The 15,249-nt window shown below is 44.3% G+C and overlaps 1 long non-coding RNA gene across 1 annotated transcript; it reads right to left on the reverse strand.

Annotated features, from left to right (window-relative positions):
- Positions 1-8,844: 8,844 nt before the first annotated feature.
- LOC113990287 lies at positions 8,845-14,785 on the reverse strand. The gene is made up of 3 exons (XR_005564075.1): positions 14,699-14,785; positions 11,346-11,383; positions 8,845-9,360 (listed from the first exon to the last, which is right to left on the reverse strand). It is a non-coding gene; the product is annotated as an uncharacterized LOC113990287 (long non-coding RNA).
- Between the last annotated feature and the right edge of the window lie 464 nt (positions 14,786-15,249).

Genomic DNA, 15,249 nt, shown 5'->3' on the forward strand with positions numbered 1-15,249 from the left:
TTTACTGGTCATGGCACGAGAATCTGCTTAAATTTTTAAATGTATTTATTTAGCTGCTTGCTCAGAGGTAGTCCCTCGACTATCAACAGCAAAGAACACACAAGGTTTGGGAGCATTTTTCTGGTGCTTTCTTGTGTTTTCAGGTTGTTGGATGCCCAAGGGAAGGAAGTGAGAGGGGTTTGGATGCTTTGTAGTGGGACAGGTAAAGATCTCTGCTCAAGGAGCTCAGGTAGGGCAGCAGGGGAGAACATAGTGGTTTCCCTGGAATAGCCAAAAGCAGCTCTTAAAAGAAGATGAGCTATGCAATCTTGAACCCATCATTTCCATAAAAATATAGCCTTTAATATAATTATAAGAATAATTAAAAGTGTGTGAGCATCACAGGGGGCAGTGCTTCCCTGACCCCCTCCAGGGCCGCATCCCACGGTGCCCATCGCAGGGAAACGTAGATCCTCTCAGCACAGCTTCCCTGTTTTCCTCAGCCTGCCCAGCAGCCACGTTATCTGTGATTCCATGTGCCCTCCCAACGCTGTGTGTGCTGCCTTTTAGGCCAAACCCTTGGTTAGGGAGAATCTGCAGAGCGTCACGGCCTCATTGATTTAATTGATTGGGATCGTCGGGCTCTGCCCAGCACCTCATCCCCTCTCCCAGGCAATGGTAATCAGAGCAAAAGATAACACAGCCTGCTCCAGTTGCAGCAGGGATGAAAAGATTTCTTCCCTAGGACTCCAAAGTGCCTTTGGAAAAGAAGAAATTCTGCCTGTGCTTTCTGTCTCTAGCCCAGGGTTTGCCAGCGGGTGCCCAGCGCAGCCTCTGAAGGTCCCTCTGGACCAGCTCATCTGCAGTGCTGCAAGGAGGCTGCTGGAGTTCCAGGAGGTACAGCCAGGCTGCCACAGGCTTGGAATTTCATCCCCCAGACTTTATTATTTTTATCCAGATATACTGTGGAAAATCACAGCTGGGTCTCAGCGACCGAAATTAGCAGCAAAGACATAAAACCTCGTGGTGAGGGGATTTTGTTCCTTACTTTAACAAAACTTGAGCGTCTCTCAGTGTGCAATGATGACATTATCCATTACAAATGGATATCCATGATAAATGGACCCATAAAATTAGGGGAAAGCAGGGCTGCTGCAGCAAACCTTAATAAATTCACATATTCAATATATAGTCATCCTAAATAATCCCCCCTCCTGAAGCAGCTCTCCAGCCCAGAGCCACCAACCTCTCGGAGCTGTTTGACCAAAGGGTCGGTGTTTCCACCCCATTAATGAACAATATACAGGCAGGTTTGGTCTTCTAAAATCAATTCAGAATAAAGAATCTTCTCCTGATCCCTCCTTGCTGAGGTGTCCTAGTTTGTGCCAGAAATAAATCCTTATCTTGGAGCTGCCTAATGGTGGTTTGTCTGCCTGGCTTGGGCACAGCCAGGAGGGCACAGATAGACTCACCTCAAGCTTTTGTGAGTAAATACACAAGGAATTTTTCATGGGATCATCCGGTCATGGAATCATAAAGGTTGGAAAAACCTGAGATAGAGGACAACCATCCCCCAGCACTGCAAGGCCACCACTACCCCATGTTCCCACGTGCCACATCCACACAGCTGTTAAATCCCTCCAGGGATGGGGACTCCACCACTTCCCCAGGCACAGTCTGTTCCTCTACACATCCTTTAAACCCCTCCAGGAATGCTGACTCCACCACTTCCCCAGGCAGTTTGTTCCAGTGCTTCTTCCTTTGTCTTTTAGACACAACCAAAGCAGGGCCGGGGATGGCCGAGGGCAATTTGGCCACTGCCTTCCCGTGGGTGTATAAAGGATGGGGAGCCCTCAGGATGGAGAGTTTGGGAACAGCCTCAGCAGGAACAGATCTTGTGCCTTTCTTTGCCTGAATGTGCTTCTGCCCTAAATTAAATGCAAAAGTAAAACTCAGGGCAAAAGCTGAATCACTGGCTTAATTTAGCAGTGAAATCATGAGTGAGGCACTACAGTACCTGCTGAAGGGTGCAGTGATTTCTAATTATGGATTACACAGCTAATCAGTACCAATCAACATTTTATGATCTTGACTTAATATTTAATATAATGTTAATTATAATTGCTTTTGCCACAAACTGTGTCAAATACGAGGCGTGATTTCCCCTCCCGGTGTCCCTGGAGGTGCTGGGTGGGCTCTGGGATGGGGCAGCTGGAGGAGGGACCTTCCCTGCCCAAAATCCCACCCAGCAGCACAGACCCACCTCCCTGCTCATCCTCCTGCCTTGAGTTGTGATGCTAATTAAGTGGTGGTGAGTCTCAGCGTTATTAGAATGGAGTTTTTTATCTCACATAAGTACCTTCCAGCTACAAACAGGGGAAGTTCATTTAATTAAAAATAATTTTAGTGTAAGTTAATGTGAACACAGTTCAATTACTCTGAAATATGTTTAATATTTTTTTCCCCCTTTTCTTCTTTCAAAGTCTAACAAGAGGCTACAGAAAAACAAAACCCAAAACAACAATAACAGATAATCAAGATGATTCTTTCTGGTAATTTCTGTGGTTTTAGATTCTCACATTTCCCTGCTCTGATTTCCACCCCTTTGCCCCCAAAACACTGGGTGTGACACTGGGGAGCTCTGGCATCACAGAAGCTGGAAGGTTTTGGACAATCAAAACATCACATTTTAAAGCACCATCACTATTTTCTCTTTCCTTCTCTCCTTCCATTGTTTCAGCTCTTTGCTCACAGGGCTGAGTGAATCAGTTGAAGTGAATAATTCCTCCAGTGCATTTCACCTCTTTTTTTCACTGCACAATTTCCTTTGATGGATTCATTATTCCCAATTATTTGCTGAATAGCTTTAGTAAATAATTCTCTGGCTGGAGACGGGTGGTGAGTATCTTGCTGGAATGATTTAATGGCCAAAATTTAAGCTCTGCTGGGGAAGTACAACTGCTCACAGGAGTTGTGATGATGTTTTTCCCTGTTCATGGGAGGCTCATGGAGGGGGGACCAGGCTCTGGACTGGCAGCAAACTCAGGCAGATGCTCCTCTATTGTTTATTTTCAGGCTTTTTCTGGTAGTTTGAGGCTTAGAAACTTCTTTCAGGACTTGTTTTCAGGGCAGGACACAGGGCTGGGGGCTGGCAGCACCTTCTCTGCTCAGGAGTGTCCCTGGTAGTGCCACAGTGGCCAAAATGTCACTACAAGGAGGAGCAGAAATGTGTAACAAGGGCAAAGTCACATTCACAGCATCATTCCTGGGATTATTTATTGAGCATCCTCAGGGTTTCTGTCCTTAAGTGCCTTTCCAAAGTCCTTTTGCCAGCTCTAACAGTGTCTATGCATGACAGTTCCAAAGTCCTCAGCTCTGCTGTGCACACACCACTTAGGACCATCTTCACAGGCCTGGTAAGCTTTGATTTAATTTTAACTTTATTTAGGAAAAAAAAAAAAAACCTAAAAAAGTAAACCCAAAGCAAATCCAGAAAGTTTAAGGACATAATTAACACTCAGGCAATTTTTTAATGTTCTGAATGCTCTGTATAAATACCAGCATGACGTTGGTGGCCCAGGCACCTAATTTAACCTGCACATTCCCAAAATGCATTTCCAGCTGGGCTTGGGCTCTGGTCCCCCATCTCAGCTTCTCCTGGAGTCTCCCCCAGGGCTCAGTTGGGGTCTCCTCTTGCAATTAATAATATATCAACTTCTGTTTAAAAAAACCCAAACGTATTCCATTCGTGTTTTGGCTTTTCCAGTGTCAGTGGAGCTACAGCCCAGTGTCAGCAGCTGGAGCTGCTGGTTTTGTCCTTCCAGCACTTACCAGGGGCTGCTCAGAGAAAGGAAGGAGTCCTGGGAGTTTACAGGAATGGGGACAAAAGGGACACAAGCACAGGAGCCATTTTTGGGCTGAAGATTCCATAAATCAGCTGTTGGGATGTTCCACCCAAAGCCCCTGAGCTTCACCTCCTGATGAGGTTAAACTCTGACCAAGTAAAGCAGTTCTTGAAAGTCTTTGTTGATTCTTTATGGTGTAAAGGCACCCAAAAGAAAATCTATCTTAAAAAAATGAAATAAAATCAAGAAAACAAGTGACCCCCCCCCCCCCCGACTGGTTCCTGCACGGACAGACCCTCCTCAGGCAGCAACTGCAGCCTCAATGGATCTGGTGGGGCAAATCCTTCCCCTCCATCCACCCCAAAGCCTTTCACAGGGGTTTGACCTCCCTGATTTGGGAAGACAAAGCTCCAGATAGAACACAAGGTCCTTACAGAAAACAGCAAAGCCCATTGACTTTCAAATGCAATCTTGTTTTTTTTTTTCTCTATAACTCTGCTGTGTTGCATCTTGTTTACTTTCTCTCAGCACCCATTAAGTTAATATTACCATAAAGGAAATTAATTCCACCCCCCCAGACACACATGGAAACACCTCCCATCAGGGCAACTTAACATCACTCACGTGGGGATGGAAAGTAATTATCCCACCATAATACCTCTGGTGCCACTCCATCAGGGACTGATAGGTAAAGTCCTTCCATCCATTAAAGATCTTGTAACCTCTCATTACATATGTAGTTACATATGAAGTCCTATTCTCAGAAAAGGTTAATTAAAACCTGTGATTCCTGTATGAGCTGAATTGGGGGGGGGGGGGGGAGGGGGAGGTCAGGCAGGAATTTCTCCCTTGCACAGCCCCTCTCTCTTTACTTAAACATGAATTAACTTTCCAGAAGGACTCAGAAGGCCAACCCGACCTCTCCTATAGAAAGGAGGCATTTATCAACCTCAATCTGCCTGCCTGTACAGCAGAGACTGAAAATACCTGTGTAAAACCCTGTTCAAGACCTGGAGCCCACCCTGGTGCCCTGCAGGGACATGTCATGCACTCCTATGGGTAATAATTCCTAAAATTGCCTGGGCAATTTAGGGAGAGAGGATCTTCTCTCCCTCAAGGAATGTAAAGTAAGAATACCCCAATTTGGCCATCCCTGCCCATTGCAGGGGAGTTGGACAAGATGACCTTTAAAAAGTCCCTTCCAACTCAAACTATTCCATGGCTCTGTGTTCCCAGACTGAGTTTTTAAAAGCAGATGGAGTGGTTGTCCCAGCACCCACCATTCCCACCCCCAGGAAGAGACACACTGGGCAGTGAGAGCTGGGGGAAGGGAATTTGTCTGAGCATCTTCAACGGGTTCACCTCTTTGCTGAAATTAGGCAATTAGCAGAGAGGGCTAATGAACCTCAGAGTGTTATAACACCTCCTCCCTCAAATAGCACTGCTGTGGGGAAGGTGGACTCCTAAACCACCCAGAACTAATACATGGAAGCCGTTCCAGTGGGAAAGATCCCACCTATTTACTTAAGCAGGGGGAGGTTATAACAAACACGAGGCTCCTCAGAAATGTCTCCACAGGCCCCCGTGTGTGCATTTAATGGAAAATAGAGGTGTTGGAAGAGACCACCAAGCTCCAAGCCCGGATTTTGCCACTTCCCTGCGTGCTGGTGGTGAGGAACGTGCAGGGCCCGTGATAAAGGCGGCGGTGCCGGAGAACCATCAGCGCTACCTAAAAGCAAATGGAACTGGCATAAATAATTGTGCTGTAGAAAGGCTTTCTGTTGCACCTTGCCTATCACTGACAATTTACATATCTTAGGAAAACCTTTGTCAGCTTCTGTCATTTCTGCACTATTATGTGCCTTTCTGGATAATTACCAGTTAATGTGAAAAAGCAGATGGAAAAAACCTTGAAATTTCTGATAGAGAATCCTCAAACCTCTCCCCTTATCTGTGCACAGCAGCTTCCTGATTTCAAAAGAAGTTTGAAAACCTTTGTTAAAAATGTCCCTGATTCCCAGTTTGAATGAACCAAATGACATTCAGCTAAAATTATTCAGCTTTTTCCACAATTAAATTCCATTATCGTGAACTGCCAAAGTAAAATGGAAGGTCTCTTAACTAATGTGTCGGTTGTTTGCTTGTATTTTCGTGGTGTGTATTGTATAAAGCTGTGTGAAGTAGAAGGAGGATAAACAATAACTGTAATTTTGCATCAATGAGTGGGGCATTTTTAGACCCTTCATTATGGGAACACACTGGGGTTGGTGGGTTTTCTCTCTTCTTTTTTTCCCCCCCTTTTTTTTTTTTGTGTGTGTGTGTTATTTTATTTATTCTTTTTCCCTCAAAAGCTCACTGAGACTGATTGGATATTTCACCAAACTTGAGGGGCAGTGTCAGTTTGGTTTTTAGCACCAGGAGTGATTTCTTTACACGTATCATGAGAGCTCAGGACTGAGCACACCCACTTCTCCTCTCCCTCTACTGAGGAGGCAGCACAGCAGCACATAGAGGGAATAATTCCATTTAAAAATACCATTCCCACAAGCAGAGGAATTGTCCTCATGTTGTCTCAGTTGGTTTTTCCCTTGTTCTTCTGGAAGACTTAAAATTAAGCTGCCCATGAGAAAGGCAGCACAGTTAATCACAGAATCCTGCAGTGGTTTGGGTTGGAAGGGACCTTAAATATCATCTCATTCCACCTCCTGCCATGACCAGGGACACCTTCCACTAGACCAGGTTGCTCCCAGCCTGGTTTGCTTGTGTGCAGGATGGAATAAAGCAAAAATAACCTCTAAAGCAACTGAACCCGCCATGCTGCCCATCTTTGAAGCCCGTAGGGAAGTTATTTCTGGGAGCTTCCAGTCAAAAAAAAAGGAGGGAACTTTCTGACCACTGATGACAGGGATTTATGCTGGAATTTTCTGTACAAAATGCTTTTAACAGGTTGGTGGGCTCAGGTTGAATTTTACCCTGCGAAGCCAAGCCTCATCCAAGGTCTGTAGGTAACATCCCGCTGCAGGTGCACTTTGCAGTCAGAGAATTATCCTTTCATTTGGCCAAGACCCTTTAAATCATCAATTCTACTCAAAAGGATTTTTCTGAGCCCTGAAGGCTTCTGGCATTCACAACCCCTGTGGGCAAATGCTGAGCCATCCCTGCCCTGGAGCTCAAAACCAGCTGGAGGACGAGGACAAGGCTTGGGAATGGACAGAGGAGAGCCAGGAGAAAACCTGGCACTGCAATGGCACTGGGCAGGGGGACAGAAGTGGGACAGTGAAGAGCCATAGGGACACTCATGTTTCTGCTGGGACACCTGGTCTCCCACACACCAGGAACACCCTGGAGCACAGGCAGGTCTGCAGTCACACCAATCCCACTGCAGAGGAGTCACTCCTTTGACATCAGGTAAAAAACCCCACCTAAGTAATCCAACTCCAAGCCCATTTCTCTTCAGTTGCTTAAACACGCCCTGAAGTCCATTTAAAAAATGAAACAAAACAAAAAGCTGGCTCCATGTTGGGTGATCTAGACAAAAACTGTCCTCAGAACAACGTGATACCAGTGGATACCTCGTGGCTACTCCCTGGAGTCAGAGACTGGCTCAGTGGGAGCTGTGAGTGTGCCACAGCAGAGAAAAAGAGAACTCCTTTATACAGAGAATGAAAGCAAAGATGTGTTGCTGAGGATCAGTATAAAGGGAGCTAAAGCACCTCAGTATCATGGCGTTGTATCAGAAAGCTCCACAGACAAAGGCCACACAGCTCTGTGGTTGCCCTGCTGGTTTGTGTTGATGGTGCTTCTCTTCCTGCCTGGCATTTACCACCTCCAGCCCATGGAATGACATTTCAGATCCTGATTAAAATCATTGTCTTTCATGGCAGAGAAAGTTTGTTCTTCAAAGTAAAGAAGATAAAAAAAAAAAATGCTGTTGCAAACAGTGCTGAAAAACAGATGAATAAAAACAACTAAAAAAGGTTTTAATTCCATTATTTTCAATTAGCTCTTTAATTTGATTTAAGTCACTTGCACTTGTTGCTTATTTTACATCTCTTATTGTCCAGTATTTTATTTCACACATCTAACAGTATTAAATCAAACTGTTTTCTAGTCTTTGCCTTCTTTTGAAGCCTCTTGAAAGTCTAAAGCAGACTTAAAAAAACAGATATTAAAAACGAACTTTCATCTCTCTGCAGGTTATTTGTAATCAGACCTTTCTCATCAAGGGCTCTTTTCATATGTGTTTGGGATCTGGGAATTATTAAAACTGCCAATCCATCTTGTTAAAAACACTGCCCAAGCTTCAGTGTTTTTAAAACTTCGGTTCATGTTTGAATTCATCAGCTGGCATTGGAGAGTTGGTGCTCCTGCTTGTACTTACACGTAGTAACAATTCAGTAAATCTACACAGGGTCATACTGGAGATTCCTGTTTATTCACACTTGGTTCTGAGTGGTCAGTGGCTCACACTGAGGACTGGGATATAAAATAATTTATTATGACAGGGACATTATTGCTTCCCCATTGCCTTCAATATCATCAGATTTTACCAAAATGATCCCAGAAGTATTGAAATACTCCAGGTTTCCCCCACGTTGACACATCAGCACTGGAAGGCAGAGTGAGGAAAAACTGGTGAGGAGTTGTCCCTGGGCAAGCACAGTGGGTGGAAAATGTTAATTCGCCTTCCTTAGAAAATCACCATTGGGATTCACATCTTGCAAATAAGAAGGTTTTCAGTGGGGTCTTAAAATTGAAAAGATGCAGCTTTGAGTGTGATTACGTGCCAAGAGGTGGGAGCACATCGTGGACCCCGTAGTGCTGCCCTGCTGGGATCTGGCCGGGAAGCTGGGAAGGTCTGGAGAAGGTCGGGTACGAAGTCTCACTTTGATGGAAACATCCAAAATTTCCACTTCGCCCCCGAGGTTCAGCTCACCTGGAGCAGGCAGAGGAGGTGCTTTTTTCCCCCTGTGTGTCCCTCAGGAGGAGGTTCCCACTCAGGGTGGGTGGACATCCCGTGGCAGCTCCTGAACAAAGGAGAAGCCTTTCAAAGCAGAGCCATCTTTATCTCAAAGGCAGCATTCCCTCTTTGATCTCCCGATGAATCAGGCTGGCTTTGTGCTCCTCAATGCCTCCTTAAATAGCACCTCTCTCCAAATAGGAAGAGCCTGAATAGATGCAAGACTTGGGTGTTTAAAGAAACCCTTTTTTCTTCCTAAAGCAAAACTGGGTGGTGGGGAAGAAACCCTCACGTGCCACCTCCAAACCAACCCCTGTAATTCTCCCAGACCACGCAATTAAAATTTTCCAGGTGTGTTTTCCGTGATGGGAGGAACTGTTTACATCCATCAGAGGACTGGGAGACTTTGTGATCTCTCAGTGGGTTCACCAAAGCGAATTCCACCACAAGCAAAGTGCCAACATTACCTTCTTCCAAGACATCAGGGTCCTGATTAAAACTGTGGCCTGTTGTTTGATGAACCAGGAATCCACACAGCCTGTAGTTTTCCTTCCTTCCTTCCTTCCTTCTCTTTCCCTGTGTTTATATGTCATATTCAGTAAAGTCTCTTTTATTGAACATCTGTTTGGTACAGAGAAAGCTTATCCAAACTCGGCAGGAAAGCACCTTTCCTCCAAAATAAATTAAAAGAATGTATGTGCCTCTGGCCAATAGATCATTGGATGGGAGTCATGAATGTACATTTGTGGATATTTGATGGGAAGTTCATCATTTAAATGATGAAAATACAGTACTTCAACATATGGATCATTCCGAGCTCCTCTCTTTCCTTTCCAGTTGAAGAATCATTGTGCATTTAGAGGAATTAGACAAAATTAAGAATTTAAACTGGGCTGGTAGCAAAAGCTATTATCAAAGAGTGGAAATGCAAAAGCAAGATGCAGGGATGGAATCTGACTTTGAGGTATAGGTGGATTAAACTGGTTTAGTTTTAGGTGGTGGAAACAATGAGGAAACCATGTAATAAATGAGCAAAGAGGGAATTAAAAAGTGAACTGAAAAATTGAAATAGAAATTAAAGCACACAGAACCCCTCTGCAACGATGCTAGTGACCAAATAAAGTTTGGAACTTAACATTTGGTGTATTTCCTTCTGTTTTATTCTGATTATCAAGGTGGGTTCAAGTGGCCTCCTTGGGGCTCTGCAGTGGACTTTTACCATGGCTCTAGAATGATTCCCCCCCCCCCTTTCATACAACATCTATGATAATTTCCATAATGAGAGATGTTTTCTGCTCTGCAGAGTTGTGCTGGCAGGGGAGTCCTCCCCCTGCTCTCAAAGCATATCCTAATTCCTGAGGCAATCGAGCAGCAGCAAACTCTGAGCACAATTATCAGGAAATAAAGACAAGTATGTTGAACTCCAAAAAGTGCCTTGAAGTAGCAAGGGTTTCAAGATCATGCTGCTGTTTGATTGCCAGTTATTAAGACACCCTTGGGTGCCTGACAGTGTGAAAAAGATCTGCCACTCCACATCTGACCAGTTCATACCCGTGTCACTGTCGTGGTGTTGACACCAAACATACACTGCAATATGAGTTTTAAAGCAGACTAAACTAAAACTGCCCCAAAACTAAAAGTTACTTTCTGGCCTGAATTTTCTTCTGCCCAGACATCAAATCTAGACTGACTGAAACTATTCAATAAAACACATTTTCTTCTCAGAATCAGTTCCCCAAAATTTCTCACAACCAAACCCCCCCCCCCCCCCCCATAACCTAAGAGATTCCTGAACTACATTTTGCAGCTGTTTTTAAAATAGAAATTATTGTCTTGTGTTCCTTTAGTGAACTTTGGCCGTTAAAGAAGCAAGATCATGTCTAGTAAGGATAAATATATGCTTGTATAGGTAAGTGTAAGTCCAAATGCTGCCATGAAAAGAGAGATAAGGTTTCAATGGGTTGATAAACCCACAGGAATGGAGCTGCTAATGACAAAAACTAGTATCAGAAATAGAAGGGGAAAAGAGATGCTGTATTGCATTTCTCTCCTTCATGTGCTATAATTTCTCAAGGACAATATGCCAAGTAAGAGTTTTGCTCTTTTTACACGAGTACTTCAGCCCAGTTCCCCTCTCCATGGGTTTCCCTCCCAGCCCACCCAAGGGTGCCCATAGGTGTGGGAAGATGAACTGGGGGTGCCCAGCACCTCCAGCCTGCTCCCAGCTGGAGGTTTGAATGACTCCTATTCTGGTTTTGCAGTAAAACAAGAGCTGCTACTGCCAAAGTAGTGCAATCTCAGGCCATGTTTCATTTCTGTTTGTCCCTGGGACTGTGGAAAGCTGCCTCTGGGGTGGTTTTTCCATAGGATTTGTTGTCAGAGGCTTGCAGAGATACTACCAGTCTTTGAAAGAAGACCTTGCCTGATAGTCCTCTGGGCTGTGATCACCTGCCAGAGAGCAATCTCACCTCTGAGGGGCAGACACTTACCAACCTATTATGTCCTAATTAAGTTTGGCCATGTTTACCCTGCTTGATGATGATGCATAAAGATTAATTTACCTTTCCAGCCTGTTGCCAGAATGTACTGCCATAGTACCCTGTTCAAAACAGAAACAGCAATAAAGTCTCCAATTAATTTATATCCTCTTAATTCTATCAGAATCCATCATTTTATGTGCCTTTAATTTATTGGTGTATCATCTATCGAGGTGGCAGCAGTTCTCACAAGTCATTCCATAAATGGTTTTAAACACGGTGATAGAATCTTCTGTGGAGAAACAAGCCACGAGAACACCTTATTTAGTTTGCCAAATTAAGGAGGCCAAAGAAAGCCTTTTAATTGCTTTTGACTAAAAAAAAAATCCTGCAGAGCCACAGCTAAAAACGTTCCTCTGACTGTCATTGGAGTTTAGAATTAAACAAGGCTGAGCTCTTCAGTGTGACCCTGATGAAATTAAGTGCAATCAGGATGAAGACAGAAACACCATTATACAGGTAGAGCTTTACACTTTGATTTTCTCGAAATATTGATTAGAGATCTGAATATGAATTAATGATCTTGGCTCTGTTTCAGCAGAAGATTGAAATTCACAACAAGCTTTTGAGCACGTTCGTTTTCTCTTCAGTTTTAGAGGTAAACTGCTCCTGACAGAGGCTGTCCCTTCCTCCCATGGGGTCTTGAGCTCTTCTTGGTTTGGTCTGGGACATCTCATCAAGGTCTAGCAGGGCTTAGTTTGGGAGCTCTGGGAGTTGGGGAAGGATGAAGGCTGAAGACCTTTTTTACCACCCCAGGAGCAGGATTTGTCTAAAATTGTCTGAGGCACCTCCAGAATTCCTTGGGATAAAGGGGCACTGCCAATTCCACTACCCCATCCCATGTACCTAAGTGACAGTGATGGGCATACCCAGGAGCCACGGTCACCACAGCTTCAGAGGGTTTAAAACAAGGAAAAAAATCCTTAGAAAAAGGAGCATCATTAGCTCATAAATTTTGTTTCTCGGTGCTCATTCCCTTCCCCCGTGACAGCACCTGTGCTTCCTCCTCCTGTGACTTCCTACATGTCACTCATGGGTGGCTTTATTTATTTTTAGTGAGTTGCTCCCTACAACTGCCCCTTTTCTTGCCCAGTGATGCCAGCAGGACATTTCAGAGCAGCTCAGGTTACTTAACAGGAAAACACCCAATCAAGCAGCCCATGTTTCCACACACATTATCCCTGGTGCTTTATGGGGTTGCAGTAGCAGCACATGGACAATAAACCTTCTGACCATGTGGCACAGGTTTTATGAGCTGGTGCCACTGAGCTCCTGGTGGGCTCAGGTGCACCTTCCCAGGACCAGTGGCTCTGGAGAGCCTCAAGCATCATTTATCCCACCCAGTCCATCATCATCCCATCATTTATCCAACACTGCAGGCTGGAAACCATAAAAGACTCATCCTTTTACCCAATCCTTGCTTTTTTTTCCCCAATAAGGCAAAGTCTCGGCCGGCCACGGAGTGTGAGAAGCCACCCAGAGCTTTGGGGCCAGAGGATGGAAACCTGCCTGAATCCACAGCTCCCAGAGCATCCCTGGATAAATATTGGTGGGATCCTCCCAGAGCTTCTCTGCTCCTACGAGGGGGTGGCCACGTGATGGCACCTCCCTGCACAGGGATTATAACTGGGACCTGTCATTAAATAATGAACAGGCCAATGGAGGGAATGTAAGATACCATCCATGGTATGCACAGTGGGTAATAAATCCAAGGGGAAACAGTAAATCTCCAAGGAGTTACAGAAATCCAGATAGATACCCTGGTGGAGGTGCATTTATTGTGGAGCACTACAAGGTTTTCCTCTTATCTCTAATTTTATAGATCTGTGCAGCTGCAGCAGTCCTTGGATAGGGCACATATTTGAAAATACTATAAATTTCACCTCCTGTTTATTTCAGATTCATTGGCACTCTCTGTCTTTACTATCTCCTGGTATTTTATGCGTCAGTAGTTGGAGAAAAAATGCTTTGTTTGCACTAGATGTAATATGAAAACTCTCTCTGACATTTAAACTTTAGTATCAGTTTGCCTACAGTGTTAATATCACTGAAACTGCTTATATGGATTAAATTGCCTCCAGTATATAATGCCAAAATATGAACACAGCACATTTACTGATTCAAGCCCTTGAAAGAATTATTACCATTAAAATATTTAAGGTCACCTTTACAAATGCAATAAATCAGGAGGATGTCAAACAGAGAGAGTTTAAAGCTCTCAGTCTGGAGTAGCCCACTGGGAAAATGATGGTTGATTTACTGTGATGGGGGGGAAAGGGGTTTGGGGACAACCTTGGGGCTCACAGCCTTTTTGGGGACAACCTTGGGACTCACACCCCTGTGGGTGTGGAGCACCAGGGGGACACCACTGCCCTACAGGGTGGTTCTCACCCAGACTCTCACGTTGTTGCACAAATTCTCAGCCCAGTCCCAGCAGCTCTGAAGGTCTCATAGGAGGAAAGAGCAGCAAAAGCTCATTTTTGTCATTAAAGGCAGAGGCAGCAGCTCGTATGCCCTCGGGAGGCAGAACTGATGAGTAAGAAGATGCCATTTCCATGCAGTCACTTTTTTTTGCACAGAACAGCCTATTCATGCTACAGGTCCAGTTCTGCAAAAACCCTTATTGAGGTCAACATAATTTACTGATAATTGAAGTCAGAGGGAAGTTTTGCTTCAGTGAGAACCAGCAAATCAAGCCTATCAGACAATTCTTTAAAAAAAAAAAAAAATCATCCTTCATTATGCTTTCATCTTAAATATTAGGATTCAGCGAATTTCCCCAGAACAACCACTGTGTAAAACTTTAATCTTTGGAGAATGGATTGGGACTGTAATTGCAAAGCCCAACATCCTCCTCCTGCACCACATTCCCTCTATGAAAGTCAGCATTTACTAGCACGTTTGAAATGGGGGATAAATTTGCATGTGCTTATTGCTCACCCTTTTATTTGTTTCCAGGTGACTGTTTCTAATATTTAGCACAACACCCTTATCTGCAGAAGCCCATCCTAATTTACAGCATGAGGAGATGGACTAATGCTCATCATCATTGCCTGAGGCAAAGTAGTGAGCTTAAAAATACACCTTTCTTTTTAAATTCCACACAAACAATTAAATGTAATAATTGATCAATGCCTCCTCTATAAAAAACTTGCCAACATGAGTGGATGGGAGGTGCCTCAGAGCTTTCTAAACCAGTGGTCAGTGCTTATTTAACCAGAGATGTTATTACAGGAGGACTTATTATAGCCACAGGAATTCATAGGAATTTTTGAGAGGCCTTGTAACTTAAATTAAATGGATTCCCTCCATTATTGCCAATAAAATGATCTTAAAATTCATATTTTTGGGGTGAGGTGGGAGAATGAACAACCTACCTTTACTGCATTGGGAATTTCTCTTCAACTTTAGAGACTGTTCCCTGTCTGATGGAGGCAACAGGTCCAAATCCCAGCACCAGGTCACAGATCTGATGGGAAAAAGCATAGGAAGACAGAGAAAATCAAGCTCAAATGGGATGGTTTTCCCAAAGGGTCTTTCAGAGGAAGATGAGTTTTTGGGCTGTCTATTAGGAGACACCTGAGTTACTAGCTATTAAAATGCTCTTCAGTGAAGGTGATCTGGCTTTTCCTCCCAGACTTGGGGGCTTTGTTAAAGTACAGGATTTGTTTTCTGCCTGCTCAAAGAGACCAATTTGGGGAGCACTGGGCACAGCCCATTCCCACGACCAGAAGCTCAGGCTGCACCCAGGGGAATCCAGCAACAACACTTGTGCCCTGCTTTCCATTCTTCTCATAGAAGGAGACGGAATTTCCCAAAAAATACTGTTAACCCTGAAGAAACTCTTACCACAGGCAGAGAAGGAGCAGCTCCTGAGCCTTAGCAGAGGCTTTGCAGCAGGAAGGGAAGATGGGCCTGCCCATCCCTG

The sequence above is a fragment of the Pipra filicauda genome, unplaced genomic scaffold (assembly GCF_003945595.2).
Source record: "Pipra filicauda isolate LSUMZ 115617 unplaced genomic scaffold, ASM394559v2 scaffold281_size1565311_pilon, whole genome shotgun sequence".
NCBI classification, from domain to species: domain Eukaryota; kingdom Metazoa; phylum Chordata; class Aves; order Passeriformes; family Pipridae; genus Pipra; species Pipra filicauda.